We start from the raw sequence: 21,175 nt of genomic DNA, 5'->3' as shown, positions 1-21,175 counted from the left end.
CTGTGTCATTCTCATAGATAAAACATCCTTGAGCACAGCTCACTATTGTTACTCAACATTTACACACTTAGAGATCAGGTTATTTCTGGATTCCTGGAAAGCACTTTGCTCTCCACGTTGTACAGCAGAAGTGTATAGAAGATTGTCTCATTTATATTCTCACAAAAATCTATTGTAAAGATAGTCTTCACCTTAACCCACACCTTATGCTAAACTGAAAAAAAAATCTAACCAGAAAATCGCTACACAAGCAGCGTCATTTGAAGAATAGCAGTGTCAGTCAATCAGTCTAACTTTTTAGATAGACAGAACTTTTGACAACTATCGAATAGATTGCAATGAAATACTGTACAGACATTCATGGTCCCCAGAGCATAAATTCGAAAGACTTTGGTGATCCCCTGACTTTCAGGTAGCGCCTTTAACAAGTCTTACAATAATTTACACATTTACACAATAATTCAGTTGATGACAGGAAAGATCTAAACACTGAGTTCCTTTTAACCTCACCAGCTTCCAGTCGGAAATGTTGAGTCGGTGTGTACATATGCAAAGACAATGTCGGACTCCGTAGTTTTCTCTGGGCCCCTGCCAAACCTGACCAGTGATGACATGTTTAGCCGCATGTCTTCATTCCGCCGCTGGCTGTCGAGGTGGTGTCCAGCAAATGATATGGGCTTTGTAGATAATTGGCAGACTTTTTGGGGAAGACCTGGTCTGATAGGAGAGACGGCATTCATCCCACTTTGGATGGAGCAGCTCTCCAGAAATCTGGCCGAGTTTATTAGTGGACCAAAACCATGACAACTCAGAGTTCAGACCAGAAGGTTCTGTCATCTAAAGCTGTACTAGTGAACGATTTAATATCAGAGTATCATATTGACTTATTTTGTCTCACTGGAACCTGGCTGGGTCATGAAGAATATGTTAGCCTAAAGGAATCCACTCCGCCCAGTCATATTAATACTCATATTCCTCGAGGCACAGGCCGAGGAGGTGGAGTTGCAGCCATCTTCAACTCAAGCCTATTAATCAACCCTAAACCTAAACTAAATTATAACTAATTTGAAATCCTTGTTCTTAGTCTTTCACACCCAACCTGGAAAACACGACAGCCAATTCGTTATAGTGTACTGCGCTCCTGGTCCTTATTCTGAGTTTTTATCTGAATTCTCAGAGTTTTTTATCAAGTTTAGTCCTTAAAACAGATAAAGTGGTTATTGTTAGTGATTTCAATATTTATGTGGACGTTGAAAATGATAGCCTTAGTACTGGGTTTATCTCATTATAAGATTCAATTGGCTTTTGTCAGAGTGTACATGAAGCCACTCACTGTTTTAACCACACCGTCGACCTTGTTCTGGTATATGGCATTGAAATTGAACATTTAATAGTCTTTCCACAGAATCCTTCTTTATCGGACCATTATTTAATAACTTTTGAACTGCTATTACTAGACTACACTCCATTAGGAAAAAATTCTTACTCTAGATGTCTATCTGATATTGCTGTGGCTAGATTCAAGGAAGCGATCACATCTGCATTTAATTCAATGTTATGTCGCATTTTAACAGGACTCCTATGCAAATCGCAGCCCCTCCCAAATTGACCATCATGTTGATAGCGCTGCAGGCTGACTATGAACTACACTTGATTCTATCGCTGCAAATTAAAGCAAACATCACAAAAATTTGAAAGGAAATGGCGTTCCAACAACCTGGAATCCCGTTTAGTCTGGCAAGATAGTCTTAAAACATATAGGAAGACCCTCTGTAATGCCAGAGCAGCTTACTACTCATCATTAATAGAGGAAAATAAAAACAACCGCAGGTTTCTTTTCAGCACTGGCTGACAGGCTGACAGAGAATCATTGCTCGATTGAACCATGTATTCCTATAGCTCTCAGGAGCAATGACTTCATGAGCTTCTTTAATGATAAAATTTTAACTATTAGAGAAAAAAATTCATCAAGTCCTGCCTTCAAGCGGTGCCGACTTGTCTTCAAACACAGGAACCTTGGAAACAGCTGTAGAGCCTGATATGTGTTTTGGCTGCTTTGCTCCTGTCAACCTTCTTCAGCTGACTTCAACGATTAATTCATCTAAGCCATCAACCTGTCTCTTAGACCCCATTGCAACTAGGCTGCTTAAAGACGTTTTACCCTTAAGTAGCACCTCTTTACTGGATATGATCAATCTGTCTTTATTACCAGGCTATGTACCACAATCCACAAAAAAAGTAACTGTTAGCAACTGAGTTCCACAAGGTTCTGTGCTTGGACTGATTCTATTCACCTTATATATGCTTTCTCTAGGCAGTATTATTAGGAAGAACTCCATAAACTTTCATTGCTATATACCCAATTATATCTATCGATCAAGCCAGATGAAACTAACCAGTTAACTAAACTTCAAGCATGCCTTAAGGACATAAAGACCTGGATGACCTGCAACTTTCTGATGTTAAACTCTGAAGTTATTGCACTTGATCCCAAACACTTCCGAGACACATTATCTAAAGATATAGTTACTCTAGATGGCATTGCCCTGGCCTGGTTGATTAATAGGCTTGAGTTGAAGATGGCTGCAACTCCACCTCCTCGGCCTGTGCCTCGAGGAATATGAGTATTAATATGACTGGGCGGAGTGGATTCCTTTAGGCTAACATATTCTTCATGACCCAGCCAGGTTCCAGTGAGACAAAATAAGTCAATATGATACTCTGATATTAAATCGTTCACTAGTACAGCTTTAGATGACAGAACCTCCTGGTCTGAACTCTTAGTTGTCATGGTTTTGGTCCACTAATAAACTCGGCCAAAGAGTTATCTTTGATCAGGATTAGTCCTTTAACTCCCACATGAAACAAACTTCAAGGACTGCCTTTTTTCACCTACGTAATATTGCAAAAATCAGGCACATCCTGTCTCAAAATGATGCCGAAAAATTAGTGCATGCATTTGTTACTTCTAGGCTGGACTACTGCAATTCCTTATTATCCGGCTGCCCGAATAAGTCCCTTAAGACTCTCCAGTTGATCCAGAATGCTGCAGCACGTGTACTGACAAAAACTAGGAAAAGAGATCATATCTCTCCAATATTAGCTTCTCTGCACTGGCTCCATGTAAAATCCAGAATAGAATTTAAAATCCTTCTCCTCACCTACAAAGCTCTTAATGGTCTGGCACCATCATATCATAAAGATCTCATAATACCATATAATCCGACTAGAACACTGCGCTCCCAGGATGCAGGGTTACTTGTGGTTCCTAGAGTCTCCAAAAGTAGAATGGGAGCCAGAGCCTTCAGTTATCAAGCTCCTCTCCTGTGGAATCAGATCCCAGTTTGGGTTCAGGAGGCAGATACCATCTCCACATTTAAGAGTAGGCTTAAGACTTTCCTCTTTGATAAAGCTTATAGTTAAGGCTGGCTTGGGTGAGTCCTGAACCATCCCTTAGTTATGCTGCTATAGGCCTAGACTGCCAGGAGACTTCCCATGATGCTCCTCTTTCCTCTCTCCTTCTCTCCCTCTCCATCTGTATGCATTTTTATTCCATTACTGCATGTTACTTACTCAACATCTTACATTACATTATTATTTTGAAATTCTGGTTGGAATTTCTCTCTCTCTCTCTCTCTCTCTCTCTCTCTCTCTCTCTCTCTCTCTCTCTCTCAATAATAAGATAAATACATTTTTTATTTTTTTTTGCTACATATGCCACATGTTAATTTGCACTACCGGACTATTTATTTATACATATACTGCATGATTTGATCAGTACTATGTACTGAATACTGCAATAACTCATCTATGCACTGTTAACTATTTCTGTCCATAATTTGCACTACTTAATATTCATTGCACTACTTCCATCAGTATACTTCTGTTTATAGTAATGCCATCTGTATATAATGTCCATACCACCACTTTTCATATTTTCATAATACTGCTCTATCCTGCACTTGCTTATTGCACTTCTGTTTAGACCTAAACTGCATTTCGTTGCCTTGTACTTATACATGTCAATGACAATAAAGTTTAACTAAAAAAAATTAAAAAAATAAAATTGAATTGAAAACCTCAAATTGAACCTGGCTTCATCAGAACTTTAGTCTGCTCAGCCCTGTGATGAGTACATGTTGTTTGAATACAGTATACATAAATAAAGGGCCATGACAACGTAACAAAAAGTGAGAAGAGGCTCTTCAGATGCAAAAAGGGAAAAAACTTATTTCACATCCAAGATGTGACAAAATGAAAAAACTCATGATCTTATTCTCTCCTTCATTGCCCACCAAAAAAAAACTATTTTTACACATGGCTGCAAACCATCTCAGTGAGCACCAGTGGTCTGGGTCTGATGAAACCAGCAGTGATACATCATCTGCAAAAAGCTGAGATCCAATCATGAAGTCACCATATTGGATGTGATTTTCATGGACAGGATCTCAAGGTGTAGCTGAGGGACAAACACAATAGGTAGAAAGGCACAACCCAACAGAGCCCAACGCCCACAAAAAACATGATGGACTCTTTGGTTGGACTACAGGGACAGCTCTCACTGTTATTCAAGGATGCATGTAGCAGCGGTACTCCTGAAGCAACCCCCACAACACACCCTGAAGGACACGGTCATGAGCCTTCTCCAGCTCTATAAAGCACTTATAGACTCCCATTACCCCTCTTGTATCCTTGCAAGAATAGATAGCTGGTCCACTATTCCACGACCAGCACAGAATCTGTTTAGCTCTTCCTGAATCTGAGTTCGGCTATCATCTGGTATCATCCTTTATCAGTAACATCCTTTTTCACTTACTCTGAGATATCTTGACATCTACTGTACAAAAGTTGTTGCAAACATTCTTAGAATGAATCCTAATTCAGTAAGGACACTCACATCAATGTTTAACGAATATTTGCAATAATATGCATTTTATTTTGGCAGTGTGTTCTGCTCATGTGATGTTCTGGAACAAATCTGAGCAAGCTGGATGCAGACCGTCCCTGAGCTCACAAACCCCCCTGGCTGAGCCTGAGATACACAGCATGTAATAAACATGAACACTTATTAAAAATAAACATTCCAAATTCCTGTACAACTACATGCTAATATAGGAGGAGACTGGGGGCGCAGTGTAGCAGCAATGATGCAGAGCTCAGCATTATATGCACACTGAATGAGCACCAAATGTTTATATGGGCCGCCTATTGTTAGAGATCGTCGTGGACAAGTGTGATTGGAGGGTTTATGGAACATGTAACTCTAAAATGACTCATTGAGGCCGAATGAAATGATTGGATGGGCTTATAACAGGCCTGCGACAGTCACAAATACCAGATTTTTCAGAGCATTTGATTTATTGATTGCTGCAGAATTTCAACAAATATAACAAAAACTGCTTCTGAAATACATTACCTACTCTAGTATCAAGGTAACGTTTGTAGTTAATTAAATTAAATAGTTAATTAAATTAAATAAATAGTTTAGTTTCTATGTTGTAAAGTGCAGTTCTCATATTTCTTAATCAAAATACTTTTGACAACTTGAGACGAGAGGCTGCAGTTTCTTACCTGCTTATTTAGAAATTCATTTAGAGTGTTGTTTTAACCTCATTAACATTGTACTGAAGTAACAGTATGAGCATGGAGTCACAATCATCTGTGTCACCATCTGAATAATGATGGAGCTGGTAGCAGCAGTGAGAAATGAGTATGGATTTATATCAGCTAATAAACACAGGCAGGATAATAGTATTGATTTATGGCTGGCTTAATGACACACTGGAACAGGGCCAACAGGCTTGTGCAGGATTTGGCAGTGACCTGTGTTTGTTGCTGTATTACAGTAATTTGTTCTGTTTTTGTGCTGTCAGACAGGTCCTCTGCCAGTAACACACTGAGCTGAAGACTACTGATTAATGAAGACTGAAGATGATAAACTACCAGTATCTCTGAGAAAAAAGAAGGGGTAGGAAAAGATGGGCCATTTCAATTCTCTCAATCTGCGCGTGTGTGTATGTGTGTGTTGTGCAGTGTTACCACAAAAGAAGTTCATTAACTCATAATCCACTGTGTGTGTCCTGTGTGTGTGTATGTAAGATTATTTTTTCTGAACTGCTATTGTGGACCTGCTGGAGCTCTATGGACCCAGTCAATAGATCTAACCCGTTAATAGAATGACTTAACCAGAATGGCTTAGTAAATAGTTAAATAAGACTGTTTGTGTGCCTGTATGCATTTGTGTGTGTATTCTATGCTGTGTGTATGTGTCCTTTTTTCAATCAGCAAAAACTAGAGCAACTCTCCCCTCCACCCCAGACGGCAGAGGCAGGGTAGCATGTTATATAAAATCCTGCTTCTTCTGACAAAAGCAACTTTTAGTAGCCTCAGACAAATCGTATCTTCAGAAATGTCCTGGGTATGTGTACTTACTCACCTTTCAATTATGACTGAGTCTAAATTTAATCCTAACCTTAATCCTAATCCCAAACCCTAGCCTTTAATATGTTTCTAACCCAAAATGATAATTCCAAGTTATTAAAAAGTGGGTCTCATTTTTGTTGTTTCTCAGAAAGCAAAAACACTTCTAGCAAACTGTCACCTGGACAAACTCTTATCAAACTAATGTGCCAGAGCAACACAAATGACATTAAAGGATAATCATTTTCAACAACTAGGATCTTATTTTCATTGTTTCTAGAATTTCTATCAAATAACATTGCACTCACCAAAGTAATTATCTGGGATGGCAACATTGTTACAACATAGTCCTAGAAGGAAAGAAACATGAACAGTCAGATGATCAGAGTGAGCACACCTGTATTGTCTGTAACAATCCCTCATTGCACAGAAAAGCTGTTGTTGGTCTGTAAACTGTGATGGATATTTACAACGGACAGTTTGGGTACTGATTTTACCATTTGCCTTGGTTTTCTCTTCTAAATAAGTTTGGTTAACCTGGAGATTTGTTTCCGACCTGTCACAACATGCCTCAGTTATTTTTATTTTTTTATTTTTTATTTTTATTTTTTATTTTTAGTCTACCACTCTGTCCCTGTCTCCAGCCACTTCTCACTTTCCCCAGGACAATGCATTCCTCATTCCCGTTAACACCCATAGTATTTATACCAGCCTCTCAAACCCAGGTCAATGTTGTGCCGTGCCTTTGCTTTCCTGCCTCTGAAACCTGAAACCTGAACCTGAACCCTAATCTGTACCGCCCTTCCTGCCCGCCTGTACCTTTTACCTGCCTCATTCCTGTTTACCTGTGAATTATTGGCTACTTCTGTTTGGACTTTCTGCCTTTGCTTGTAAACTTATGTATCTTCACTTCACTAAAACATTGAACTGTTCCTGTGTGCCCAATTGTCTGCATTTGGGTGCTTTGTCCCTTGTTTTCTCGTACTCATCTGCATGACACCTGTCTGATCGTCTGACTATTTGTGTTTCTTGCCCTGTTGAACTAGTTTTAGAAAGAAAGAAATGGAAATTAATATGATAGATAAAAATGCCAAAACTATGAAAACAAGATTCAAGATGTAAAAAAACAGAATTAACCTCAGAATAAATAGTGCGCATGCGCCAACGTGCATGCTGCCTGTTGCCATTGTGCCGTCTTGTCATCTTCCTTTTTTCAGCTTTCCTTTTTCTTCCAAACTTGAGTAACTTGTGAGTAAGTATAATTTAAACTACGCTCTTTACGAAAATGAGAATAGAAAGTGTTTTGGTACTTTTTTCGCCGTGAAACTTCTTCTCCTGCTACTCGGTCAGGGCACCGCTGTAGAACAGCTGTTTGGCCGCATTGTTTACACCAGAGAACAGCTGATCACGCTGAAGCCGAGCAGCATGGCGCCCAGGACAACCGATGTCCCCACTGAGATCTGGAGGAGGACACACCGAGGATGCAGAGGTGGCTCGAAGCGGCGAGGGAAGAGAGAGGGGTCCAGACAAAAGAGACTTAAGAACAAGAGATTTAAGCCGTGTCTGCCTTCTCTCGTCATGGGCAAAGTGAGATCAGTGGCAAAAAAAATGGATGAGCTTACGGCGTTAGCCCAGAGTCAGATGGAGTTCCGTGAGTGTAGTTTGATGTGCTTCTCAGAGACATGGCTACACCAGGATATCCCGGATCATGACGTTTCCATTGACGGCTTTCAGACTGTTCGGGCCGACAGGGATCACACCGGGAGCAGTAAGTGTAAAGGCGGCGGGCTTACTGTTCTGGTCAACAACAGATGGTGTAACCCTGGTCACGTTACTATCAAGCAGAGTATCTGTAGCCCGGACATTGAACTGTTAGCTGTGGGACTCCGGCCATATTATCTGCCACGTGAATTCTCACATGCCATTGTCGTGGCTGTTTATATCCCCCCTCTGCTAACCCGGCATTGGTGTGCAACACAATTCACACTGCTATAGCACAACTCCAGACTCAACACCCGAGTGCACTCATATTAATCTCGGGTGACTTCAACCATGTCAGTGTTTCAACAACACTGACTAACTAATTTCACTCAGTATGTGAATTGTCCTACTAGAGAGGAGAGGAAACTGGATCTGCTGTATGCTAATGTTAAGGATGCATACAGCTCTTCCCCCCTCCCTCCCCTGGGTGGGTCAGACCACAACCTGATTCACCTCAAACCCTGCTATGTGCCTCTGGTTAAAAGGCAGCCTGCGACCACAAGGACAGTGAGGAGATGGTCAGAGGAGGCCTATGAGACACTTCAGGGATGTTTTGAGGTGACAAACTGGGATGCACTCTGTGAGCCTCATGGAGAGGACATTGGCGGGCTCACTGAATGCATCACTGGCTACATTAACTTCTGTGTGGACTGCAATGTCCCAACTAAGATGGTCCATTGTTATCCAAATAACAAACCGTGGGTAACAAAGGACATCAAAGACATCCTGAATGCCAAGAGGAGAGCCTTTACCCATGGTAATAGGGAGGAGGTGAGGGCAATCCAGGCTAATATTATGCTGGTTTGGTGTAGTCCCTCATTCGTCCAGGAGTGTTCCATCATAGAAAAGGTTTCAGTCGTAGTCATCTGGACACTGTTTTCAGAATCAAGATGTTTCGGCTCCCATCCAGAAGTCATTCTCAATTGTGAAAATGGTCTGAGAACTCAGAAACCTAAGCTACTCTGTGTTGCTTAGGCCCTGCCCTCAGGGAGGAGTCTTCCTGAGTGTCTGCTGTTTACCCTGCCTAGTTTCACCTGAAACTGACCTTCTTTTGTTTCCATGATGGCCCAGTAATCAGGCCTATTGTTCTCTGGCTGCACCTCTCTCATCACTGTTATCATCAAGTACCTGATTAGCATATGGTCAAACCAATAGTTATGTACCCAGCTGTAACTTCCACATGTTTCAGTCTGTGTAAACTTTAATAAACATCCTCTTACTGTTAATGCCCTGCATCTCAGGTAGTGCATGTTGAAATTTTGGAAAGCAAACCTACTTTTGTAAACCTGCCTTGCTTTTAGTGGCCCCAATCTGATGCCCACTAGACCAACTAGGTGGTGCTGTAGCTACCCCTCTTCCACAGGGAGCTACCTCTGATAGTGTAGGCTACATTGTTAGGTTAGGCCAGCGTACTGCCCAAAACAACACTACAAGGTGTCTGCCAACGCAACACCACAGCCAACCACATTGCTTCGTTGTACTAAACAACTAGTTTAATTTCACAGTCCATTCCAGACCAACAATGAAGAGCCCCTGTGTACAGCAGTTTATTTCTTCCCTAGCACAGTGCCTAAAGCTTGGCTACCCTGAATTCATCAGCATTGAATTTCAGTGAGTGCAGCAAAGAGATAGACTCTGTTCTCTGTGAAAAGTGTGATGTACAAACAACATCCACAGGCCCCTTGTTGACATGTTTGCTTCTGAACTTACACAGCCAAACCAGTCTTGCCTTTCAGAGCAAAGTATCCCTAGAAATGGAGATAGAGCCCCTTAAAGTGCAAAATGCTTGTCTCCTCCACAAAGTTCAGACAGCTAGCTTAGTCTCGCCTGGAAATGACCTCATGTCCAGACAACTGTGATCGCCACATAGATGACTATTTTAGTGAATTAGATCACCATCTAATTGACTTGCCCCATGCAACCCAAAGGGAAAAAGTTGTGTGGAAGACCAGCTCTAAAGCTGTCCATAACTTTATATAGTCTCAACCTCCCAGTGTCAGAAATGACAACAGAGAGCTTTGTCAAGCACTAACAGAAGAATTCTCTTCTACTGCTGATGAGATCGCCTCAATGGTCTCAAAAGGCCATATTCAGAAATTCTGGCCCAGCAGTATGACCAGCCACTAGACTGTTCAGATGATGACCGCAGCATCTCTGACCAGAGTTCAGAACATGGTCATAATCCATCAGACAGTGACAGCGCATTTGAAAGCCTCTCTACCTTTGGCTACCGGGAGCGTTATGTCAAATGTCCTCATGCTGAGGGTCTAAAGCTTAAACTGGTTTTCAAAAGAAGTATGAAATCACACACATTCAGACATACATATATCCTCTATTCTGTCTCTCTCTCTCTCAATATTTTCTATCTCAGAGTTAATTTGTGTTTCTGTACAGAAAGGAGAGGGGTTTGTAGCAGCCAGTCAGTAGCAGCCATTTGCATTGGTCTCTGGCTGTTAGCAGAATAGAGAGAAGCAGTGGGAGTCTTAGTTTCTCCTCAGCTGCTCATCCAGCACACTGATCTCTTTCCTCTCAACTCCCCCTATTTACCTCATTCCAATTTTCACCCTCCCCGACTAACAGGGGTGGGGGATTAAATTTATGAGTAGGAGGATGACAGAGAAAGAAATGCAAAAGCAGGCACAGAGGGAGATGGGAGGATGGGATCTGTGTTTACTGGCTTTCCAAGTGACTTGACCAAGTGAGCCAAGAATGCTGACCAACTTTAGCTGATTCTAAATAAGCTGAATACTTAATAACAAGAGCACATTTTCAAGTCAGCACTCTGTTTGCTTTTCAGGATTTGAAAAGCAAACAGAGTCAAGCACTGAAAAGTAAAATAAAACCATTAATAGCTCACTAGCTCGTTGCTATAACTAAAGTTACAGCTAGTATACATTTACCAAGGCCTATTAGTGTCATAGTTAGCCACTATGCCCCCCTGATCCGGTGTAACCCGGTGTTTCTACCCTTCCTTATGTCTCCTGTCTGTCCCCTGTCTGCCATTGTTTTGTATTTGTATGTCTGTGTTCTGGCCTGGCTTCCTGGTCGCCTGCCTGCAGCTGATCACCGGCACACCTGCATCCCATCTTCATCAGTCTCTACCGTTCATATACCACTTCCACGCTACCGCCACCAGATCGTCCCCGTACATGTGTACGCAACTTTCGCAACGGCCACAAGTAAGACACGATTAAAAGTGCTCCTTATTCGCCAAGTTAGTAATTCCAATTTCTCTCTGCCTTAGACACGCTAGCTGCCAGTGATCACCGCCCCAGACTGCTCATCGGATCATCCAGATATCTGTCACCACGTCAGTCTTGCCAGGCAGCCAATTCCGCCTCCAGAGCCTGCCGGCTACCCGCACTACACGTCCGGCTTCACTAGTCCTCCGCCTGGTTGGCTCAGCCACCTCCACTACGCTCGCCAGTCCAGAGCCAGCTCGCCTCATCACCGTCCGGAATGCCGCCAGTCCCATCCCGACCCGGCCCGGTCGAGTCCCAGAGGCGGCCACCAACTACGCCGAAATACTCACTTCTCTGCTACTATCTGTCCAATAAAGGCTGTGTTTAACTTACCATGCTCTGTCCCGTGTGTTCTGCGTTTGGGTCCTAGAACCGGTCATACGACAGAACAATCTGGCCAGCATGGACCCAGCAGGTGTCAACCTGGAAACAGTTCTGCTCCATCAGGCGATCACCAGACAGGGGATTCTTCTGGGCCAGCATGAGCAATTAATACAGGCTCTTCCCGAGAGTAATCAGGCCATGGTTACTCAGCTCACTCAATTGACCCAGCAAGTCTCCAGACTCACTACTCAACTCTCCACTACTGCCTCGTCTGCGTCAGCGTCACCTCCAACTTCAGCGGACCCAGTCCTGTTCTCCGGTGACGTCATGGGATGTGGGAGCTTCTTGTTGCAATGCGCATTGGTTTTTTGCCAGCGCCCTGTCACCTTCGCCTCAGACCAGTCCAAGATAAATTATATAGTAGGGCTATTGAGAGGCAGAGTGCTAGCCTGGGCGGAGGCCACACATGCTGATGACCTCTCTCGTCGATGTCCCTGGCTGAGTTTCTAGACAGTCTGAGGAAGGTTTTCGACCATCCTGACGACGGGGCAACGCAGGTAAGCGGCTACTGCAGATCCATCAGGGGAATCGGAGCGTCGCGGATTACGCAGTAGAATGCCAACCCAGAGGGAGAGCCGATGCAACTAGACTCCAGCCGAACGCTGCCGCCGCCGCCTCACTGCAGGGGAGTGTCTCTACTGCGGCGACAAGGGTCACTTCCTGGCAAAATGCTTGAGACGACCAAAAGACTAGGCTCACCCGTCACAGTGGGGGTTCGAGTGAGCCACAACAACCCCCGTGACCCAAGTCAGCCCAAACTACAGATCCCAGCCATCCTCTACTATCAGAATGAGTCTCTACCGCTGCAGGCACTAATCAACTCTGGAGCAGAAAGGAACTTCCTGGACGTTGAGTTGGCCCAGCAGTTGACCCTGGTCACCAAACCGAACCACTGGACACTCCACGCAACGCGGAGGCACTAGACAGCTGTGTCCTGGCCCGAGACACCCACAGTACGGTCCCGGTGTGCCTGGTGCTTTCCGGAAACCACAGGGAAAGCATACAATTTCAACTCATCTCATCCCCGAACACACCACTGGTGCTGGGTTACCCTTGGCTGCAGCTGCATAACCCCCACATTGACTGGGCAAAAGGGAAAATAATGGGCTGGAGCCCCTTTTGCCTGGCCACCTGCATGCGATCCTGAGAGCAACACTACTTCGACCTCCTCCCCGGGGCTCCACTGCCACCGACCCGACTCTACAACCTTTCGCTACCAAAGAGAGAGGCCATGGAAAAGTACATTGGGGACTCCCTTCATGCTGGACTTATTCGTTCGTCCTCCTCGCCACCAGGGGCAGGATTCTTCTTTGTCACCAAGAAGGACAAGACCATACGCCCCTGCATAGATTAGCGAGGCCTAAATCAAATCACCATCAAAAACAAATACCCCACTGCCACTGATCAACGCCGCCTTTGAACCACTCCAGGGGGCCATGGTCTTCACAAAACTGGATCTCCGGAATGCATATCATCTGGTACGCATTAGAGAGGGAGACGAGTGGAAGACGGCCTTTAACACACCCTTAGGCCATTTCGAATATCTGGTGATGCCATTCGGACTTACCAACGCCCCAGCCGTCTTCCAAGCGTTAGTTAATGACGTATTGAGGGACTTCCTCAACCGCTTCATCTTCGTCTACCTGGATGACATCTTAATCTTTACCTCGGTCCCGATCCTCATCCAACCAGACCCCACACGACAATTCACCGTAGAGATGGACGCCTCGGATGTTGGCGTCGGGGCGGTCCTCTCTCAGCGTTCCCCCACCGATCAGAAGCTCCACCCGTGCGCCTTCTTCTCCCGGCGACTCTCCCCAGCTGAACGGAATTACGATGTCGGTACTAGAGAGCTTCTGGCCGTCAAGTTGGCCCTGGAAGAATGGCGACACTGATTGGAAGGAGCTGAGTAACCGTTCGTCGTGTGGACAGATCACAAAAATCTAGAGTACATCCAGAGCGCCAAAAGACTGAACCCCCGCCAAGCTCTGTTCTTCGGTGGTTTTCGGTTTACCCTCATGTATTGTCCCAGATCAAAGAATACGAAACCTGACACTCTCTCCCGGCAGCACACTACCATGGATGGTCCTCCCGAACCAGACTCTATCCTCCTGTCCACCTGTGTGGTGGCCGCAGTCTCCTGGGAGATCGAGCAAATTGTTAGGACGGCTCAGCGTGACCAGCCAGACTCCGGGAACAGGCCCCCTAATCGATTGTTTGTCCCAGAAGCGGCCCGTTCCCAGGTGCTTCAATGGGGACACAACTCACTCTTTGCCTGCCATCCCGGGGTGATCCAGACCCTCTCGCTGCTGAGGAGACATTTCTTGTGGACTACAATGGAGGCAGACACCCGAGCCTTCATCGCCGTGTGCTGTATATGTGCTAGAGGGAAGTCGTCTCACAGACCCCCGGCAGGCTTGCTCCGTCCTCTCCCCATCCCTAGTCGCCCATGGTCTCACCTAGCCCTGGACTTCGTCACCGGACTGCCCCGTTCCCATGGTCATACCTCCATCCTCACCATCGAGGACCGGTTTTCGAAAGCAGCCCAATTCGTGCCTTTGGCTAAACTTCCCTTGGCCCGGGAGACAGCCGACCTGATGATACAACATGTTTTCCGTCTCCATGGCATACCGCTGGATATAGTCTCCGACAGGGGCCCCCAGTTCATTTCCCAAGTCTGGAGGGCTTTCTGCCAGGCGCTGGGGGCCACCGTCAGTCTTTCCTTGGGTTTCCATCCACAATCCACTGGACAGAAGGAAAGGGCCAACCAAGACCTCGAGGCTGCTTTACGCTGTGTGGTGGCCAACAATCCGTCCACCTGGAGCTCCCAACTCGCCTGGGTTGAATATGTGCACAATTCACTGACTAGCTTCGCTTCGGGTCTCTCTCCCTTCGAGGCATCCCTAGGCTACCAGCCCCCTCTGTTCCTGTCCCAGGAGAGAGAACTGGCGGTTCCCTCGGTGCTGCACCATCTCCGCCATTGTCACAAGATCTGGAGAGAGACCCGAGCAGCACTGTGCCAATCGGGGGACCGGAACTGGCAGATCGCGGATCAGCAGAGGATTCCAGCTCCAACGTATGAGCCATGCCAACGGGTCTGGTTGTCTTCCAAAAATATTACGCTACGTACCGAGTCCAAAAAGCTAGCCCCCCATTACATCGGCCATTCACTATTGAGCGTATCATTAACCCCGCCGCCGTGAGGCTAAGGTTACCCCGGTCAATGAAGGTTCACCCCACATTCCATGTGTCCCAGATCAAGCCGGTAGTGGTCAGTGATTTGTTATTGTTATTATTTACTGAGACCCAACAGTTCCCACCATGAGCATGGCGACAGTGGCAAGGAAAAACGCCCTTTTAACAGGCAGAAAATTTTAGTAGAACCAGGCTCCAGGTGGGCGGCCATCTGCCTCGACCGGTTGAAGAATTACCTCACCAGGAGACCATGGAACCATAGGCTAATTAGCTAATTTAACCTGGTGAGAACAATAGATTTTTGGTGCAACATATAGAAGAGTTTTTCTGATCTGATGCCACTATCAGCAGGATGACATCATTTGTCTGTGCCTTCCAAAGCGTTGCAAATCCCTGATGAAAGATTGGTCACGGTTAAGCACAAATATGACTTTGTTAGGTTTAGGAAAAATGACAGTCTCATCTGGACTGGTGCTCATATTCAGCTAATTCTTTCCGTGAAACAGCAGTCAGTGAGGTTGAAGTTGCCTTTATTTGATGTATTTACAAGTAAGATGGAATATGTTGACAGGGTTTAATTATGAAAGGGATTTGGATTTGATTTGGTCGTTCAGAATTGGTTGTGGCTTAACAATGATGGACTCACAGGGCTCAGCATGGCCGTTAGGATCGATTTTATCTGTGAATGTAACTAGGAAAAACAGTCCAGACACCGGAAAACTGAATTTGCATTGACTGCTCGGTTGATCTCCCCACAGACTTCAACCATGCTCTTTTTGAAGGGTAAACAAAGTTTTCGCCAACTGATTTCCAAACACACGACTCTGACCCATGATACCACTCCCCTAGCTGCTACAACCTACAGCTAATAAAGTCAAGCGTGGTTTCATATGATGGGAGGCTTCAGCTGGTCACCCCAAAACACATTCAGTGGATGGATACATTTCTGAATACACCCACGAATGGAGGATGAGTCATCAAAAATATTTGACATAAGGTAAAAGTAAATGTATTCCTTATTTCACTGGGTCTTTAACTGAGTGTTTCACTGGTATAAACACCATAGAAGGTGAATTAAAGAATCAAAGCATACAGTTTCATGTCACAGTTATAGGGATTCAAATTGAATTTCTTAGGACTTTTCCACCATAGTTCAGACCTAAGTAACAGTCTAGGTGTGATTACAGCCTAATAGTCACCCTTCATTCAGACATTGCAGTTAAAACACATTGCAAACAACCAGTCAAAGCATAAATACTCCCAAAATAACACACATGGTGTGCTGCTCGGCATGCAAGGCTACCACAACATCCTTTTGTTCGTTTTGTATTGCACCATTTCCACTAGCCAATCACACCTACAAAACAGCACGTTGTTCTTTTAATCAAGTGAAATTCATTGACAGTTCAACACTTGCAGCTCACAGTGTTTGTGTTGCAAAAGACTGCATGTGGACTCACTGAGGCAACAAGTGACACTCCTTGCTAGTATCATCAAGCAGTGTAAAGTCAGAACCAGGATCAACAACCTAAACTTTTGGTTAAGATTCACTTAATTTAAATTAGAATATCACAGTAACATCACACTAAGGTCTAGAACTGTATGTGCTGATCTGCCTACCTACACCTTTGTCATCCATCATTTTCAGCCAGCTCAGAAAAATGGGTGTTTCTTACTGACTGACTCTCCATTGGTGAAACACGCATACACAACATGTACATCGTGGGTGTGAGCACCAGTTTAGCACGTTGGGATGTGAGACCTGGGGATGAGCAGCGAAAATAAAGGATGAGAGACAAATAAGAAAGAAAGAGGAAATGAGAAGGAGACCACATACACCTACAGTCAGTGACACTCAGCACGTCCTATGGTCTGGTTAATGAGACCAGATAAATTGGTGTGAAGGGACTCAGTAATTGCAGTATGGATCTCTGTCCTTGTCTAACTTCATAACCCATCCCCCCTCCCTCATTTCACCAGCCTCACCTCAATGAACTCTGTGGCTCTTCCATTGTCTTGCATGTCATTCGTCTCTTTTCCGCTTAATTTATGTTGGAAAATTCCACTACTTTTAGCGGTAACTAGAAATGTAACTAATTACTGTTAAGTTTAAAGATCTAAAGGACCCAAAAGCAGGACACAGCAAGAGAGAGAGAGAACTGGATGCTAGTTCAGACAGTCTTTATTATAAAGACGAACACTCCTCCAGAGCGGGCGAGGAAGGTGTAGTCTGCTGGAGCCGGTGGCAGGATTTCCGATGCGGCCCGTGGAGAACGGCTGGGCTTGGAGGGCAGAAGTGGTGGAGAGAGTATTCTGGAGACAGCTCAGGTATTGTGGCAGGCAGAGAAGTGGAGGCAGCTTGACTGGAGACTGAAAAGATCAGGTAGACCACGGTGGCTGGGATCACTGGCAGGGAATGAATCTGAGGCAGAGACAGACAAGGTCAGATAGGAACAAACGAGCAACTGGAAAAACTTAACTGGTTCAGATTTAGGCCATAGTGAAGGTACCGCAATGGTGCACTGAGATGATCTGCGACTGTTGAATCATTGCTTCTCAACACGTTTTCCAGTCAGTATAAAGTGATCTGATTCTGAGTCTTATGAGGACAAGACCTCAACAATGAACCCAACTTGACGCTTGGAGGGCAGAAGTGGTGGAGAGAGTATTCTGGAGACAGCTCAGGTATTGTGGCAGGCAGAGAAGTGGAGGCAGCTTGACTGGAGACTGAAAAGATCAGGTAGACCACGGTGGCTGGGATCACTGGCAGGGAATGAATCTGAGGCAGAGACAGACAAGGTCAGATAGGAACAAACGAGCAACTGGAAAAACTTAACTGGTTCAGATTTAGGCCATAGTGAAGGTACCGCAATGGTGCACTGAGATGATCTGCGACTGTTGAATCACTGCTTCTCAACACGTTTTCCAGTCAGTATAAAGTGATCTGATTCTGAGTCTTATGAGGACAAGACCTCAACAATGAACCCAACTTGACACAGCAGGGGTGTATTGAGGACAACATCACTTTGTGAGGAGAAAACATGCCATGTACATTAAAAGCTCTCTGTTAGAATTGCTTTCCTTTGTTCATAACAAGAGGCAGTAAAAAGAATCAGATCATTCTGGACCGACTCTCTAATCACTAATTTAACTCTCATGTACTCCCTTAAGTCTAACAAATGTACCTGTAGTTTGATCTAAAACATACTATTAACAGAGCCTTTTCCAAGCAAAGTGCATTCACAAAATCAACAATGCTAATAAACTGGCTTCAGTATTATGATTTTTTTGCATATTAAAGAAAATCTCATTGATCCTTGATGTATCTTTACAGATAACGTGGCTTGATCAAGCATAAACCCAAAGACTAAATCTATTCAAGTTCTCAGAGTTTCTAAATATAGCACATACACCAGGATTGGATGGAATTTAGAATTCTCCATTTGATATGAGTCATGATATAAAAACTGGTGTGTTGGATTTGAATATTTCACTTTTGTTATGTTAGGTTTAGAAGATGCACTTTTATCAGTTTTTGTGTTTTTCATGGCCACTCAATGGAGGTGATTTTTGTAATTTGGGTGAAGTGACCCTTCAAGAATTTAATTAAATAGACATAGTGATGATTTTTTTTCTCAGATCACCAACCATACACTAATTAAGTTGTTTAATAAAGGCTGTAAAAGCTGTAGAGCAGAGAGGATATTTTACTACATATGGTAGAGAGAGATCTCTCATATGAGAGGGGAGAAAACTGCTTATAATATACATTGATCAGTGGTTGCTCTGGTTTAAAACTATGCTCAACACCCACCTGAGCCACCAAGAAGCCAAGGAAAGGTTCACAACTAGTCACCAAAACGAGCTCACAACACAGAGTATGGTAGGACCTGTCCTTATGTTTCATGTATCAGAGACATAAAAGGTTTTTGGAATTCTGGCCTTCTGACTGCACTAATCAGCATTTTTATATGAACAATGTGTCAAATGACTACGTGTATGTGAAAGAGGTTGTTTGCAGAGACGAACCTGACTCTGCAGTTCCCCTCAGCTCTCTGGAGCATTTTAGCCTCTTTTAGCTAATTGTTTTGGTTTTACAGCCTGCAACTGTTTTGATCCACTCAGTGCCATTTCCTGATGCAACAGGCAGTTATTTTTTAGTAAAAAAGCTCTGACAAACCCATTGTACACTACCTGCCCAGCACCAAATGACAGGGTTAGTGGTTAGCTGATGAACCAAACCAGAGCAAAAGGTGAGTGAATATTGGACTTACTGTATCTTCATCAGGTGGACACTAAAATAACACCAAACTAACACATCTTGTCAATGTTGTAAAATGTCAATGTTGTGTTTACAGCTTGTTCTGGTGCCCCGCAAGTGGTAAAAACACGGTTTTGGTTAAAAGAAAACAATGTTGCTATTGTTTGTTTTGCAGCGTGAATAACATCATGCTACTTCAAATCAAATCAATATGCTTAATTAATTTTAATTTAATTAATATTAGGAATGCATGGGAGGGAAGATATAGAACAGGTTTCTAACAGATGTAAGTATAGTTACAATCAAACAGGCTTTTGATTCAAACAGGTAGCTGTCCACGTTCATATTGTATGGATTATGTTAAAGGCTATGTAAGATAAACCACTAACATTTTGTGATGTCTTGATAGATAATCATGGCAGAACCGAGTCAAGGAGCCCACTCAATGTTGTACCAGCTGCTCAAGGAGGAAAAGCCGATCCAGCGGCAGGAACCAATTACTTGCTCTTTGGAACTGGTAGGTGACGAAACGTCCTTTACTCCTACCACTCTAATGGCATCAGATGACCAAGACTTGGTGTGGCCCCTGCAGGACGCCCCAACCAACAGCCACAACTAATTGAGGATCCACAGCCACAGCCTTTCATTAGCCATCAGTCACAGATGGCACCTGCAACACAGAATCAGTCATAGACATAGATGATCCCCATATTCTGGCCAATCTAACATTACATGAGTTTCGACTCAGGATGTTTAGTCTACCCGAAGAAAAAGTCAGAGAGTCAAGGAGATGAAGCAACGCAATAACAAGCGATGGAAGCCGGAGCGACAGAGCCACTACCGTCAGCTCCAAGGTAGACCAACTAAAGCAAGACAATGTGCTGATTGAACAATGCCTGCGTACCTGCGTGTCTTTTGCAGCCACAGGGGCGACTGTGGCTTCAATCGGAAGGCTGGCGGTTCGCTCCCCGCTTCCCCCAGCCTACATGCCTACATGTCATTCTACATGTTGAAGTGTCCTTGGACAAGACACTGAACCTCTGTGAGTGTGTGTGAATGACTAGATTCTTTCAAGTGATGAGCATTTGTATGCCATCAGTGTGTGGATGTGTAGTTAAAGCGCTTTGAGTAGTCAGAAAGGCATATTAACTCTCTGTTAACCTGACAATGTTTATCCTACACATCCACTCCAATTTGACTTTTAACATAGCCACACTCTTTATCAAACATTGCCTAGCTGCCATTTTGAATTCCCTTTCTTTGTCTAACCATGCAGCCGCTGCTCAGCCACCATTTTGAGTTAAATTTCTTTTGTTTGACAGCATTTTGGACCCAAGTCGCCATTGTGGATTATATAAGTACAGTCCATTTACCATTTACAGTTAGTAGTGAACAAGACTATACAATGAACATTCACAATCGCAGATGCATAAGACATCTCAAGCTGGGTATACTGGATATGCTGGACATTACACTTGTTCCAAGAAGCACTATGGTGTTGGGACCACTGGCACTCCACCATTTGAATTCATTAATTTGTGGGACTTTAACTGAATTTTTATTAGGGGACCACATGCACTTTTGTTCTGTAAACAAAGGAGAGCCATTGAACTTAGTCTCCCACTATCCTCCAGGACTTCACATTTAGGTCACCCAGGCTCCAGCTACCACTGGTCAGTCTGACCTGTGACTGTTGATGTCACCAGGTCAACAAAACCCCGGCTCGGCCATTCTTCTCTCTCTTTTTTCCTCCTGGCTTCATCTAAAGCACTGCTGCTCAGCAGTTGCTGTCCTCAGTGTGGTCTGCTTGGAGCAGACACACAACAGAACTGAACTCTATCTCTTACAACAGCAATGCGAGGGCCTGCTGACAATTAGCAACCTCGCCCATAGGCATGTTAGGGAACCAAAG

General features: G+C 44.2%; 1 long non-coding RNA gene across 1 annotated transcript; it reads right to left on the bottom strand.

Annotated features, from left to right (window-relative positions):
- Positions 1–17,244: 17,244 nt before the first annotated feature.
- Positions 17,245–17,906, bottom strand: LOC122886450. The gene is made up of 3 exons (XR_006380354.1): positions 17,870–17,906; positions 17,513–17,781; positions 17,245–17,424 (listed from the first exon to the last, which is right to left on the bottom strand). It is a non-coding gene; the product is annotated as an uncharacterized LOC122886450 (long non-coding RNA).
- Positions 17,907–21,175: the final 3,269 nt, after the last annotated feature.

Source organism: Siniperca chuatsi, linkage group LG13 (assembly GCF_020085105.1).
Source record: "Siniperca chuatsi isolate FFG_IHB_CAS linkage group LG13, ASM2008510v1, whole genome shotgun sequence".
Taxonomy (NCBI): Eukaryota; Metazoa; Chordata; class Actinopteri; order Centrarchiformes; family Sinipercidae; genus Siniperca; species Siniperca chuatsi.
The sequence above is the reverse complement of the archived record's forward strand: the minus strand, read 5'-3'. Positions and strand labels throughout refer to the sequence as shown.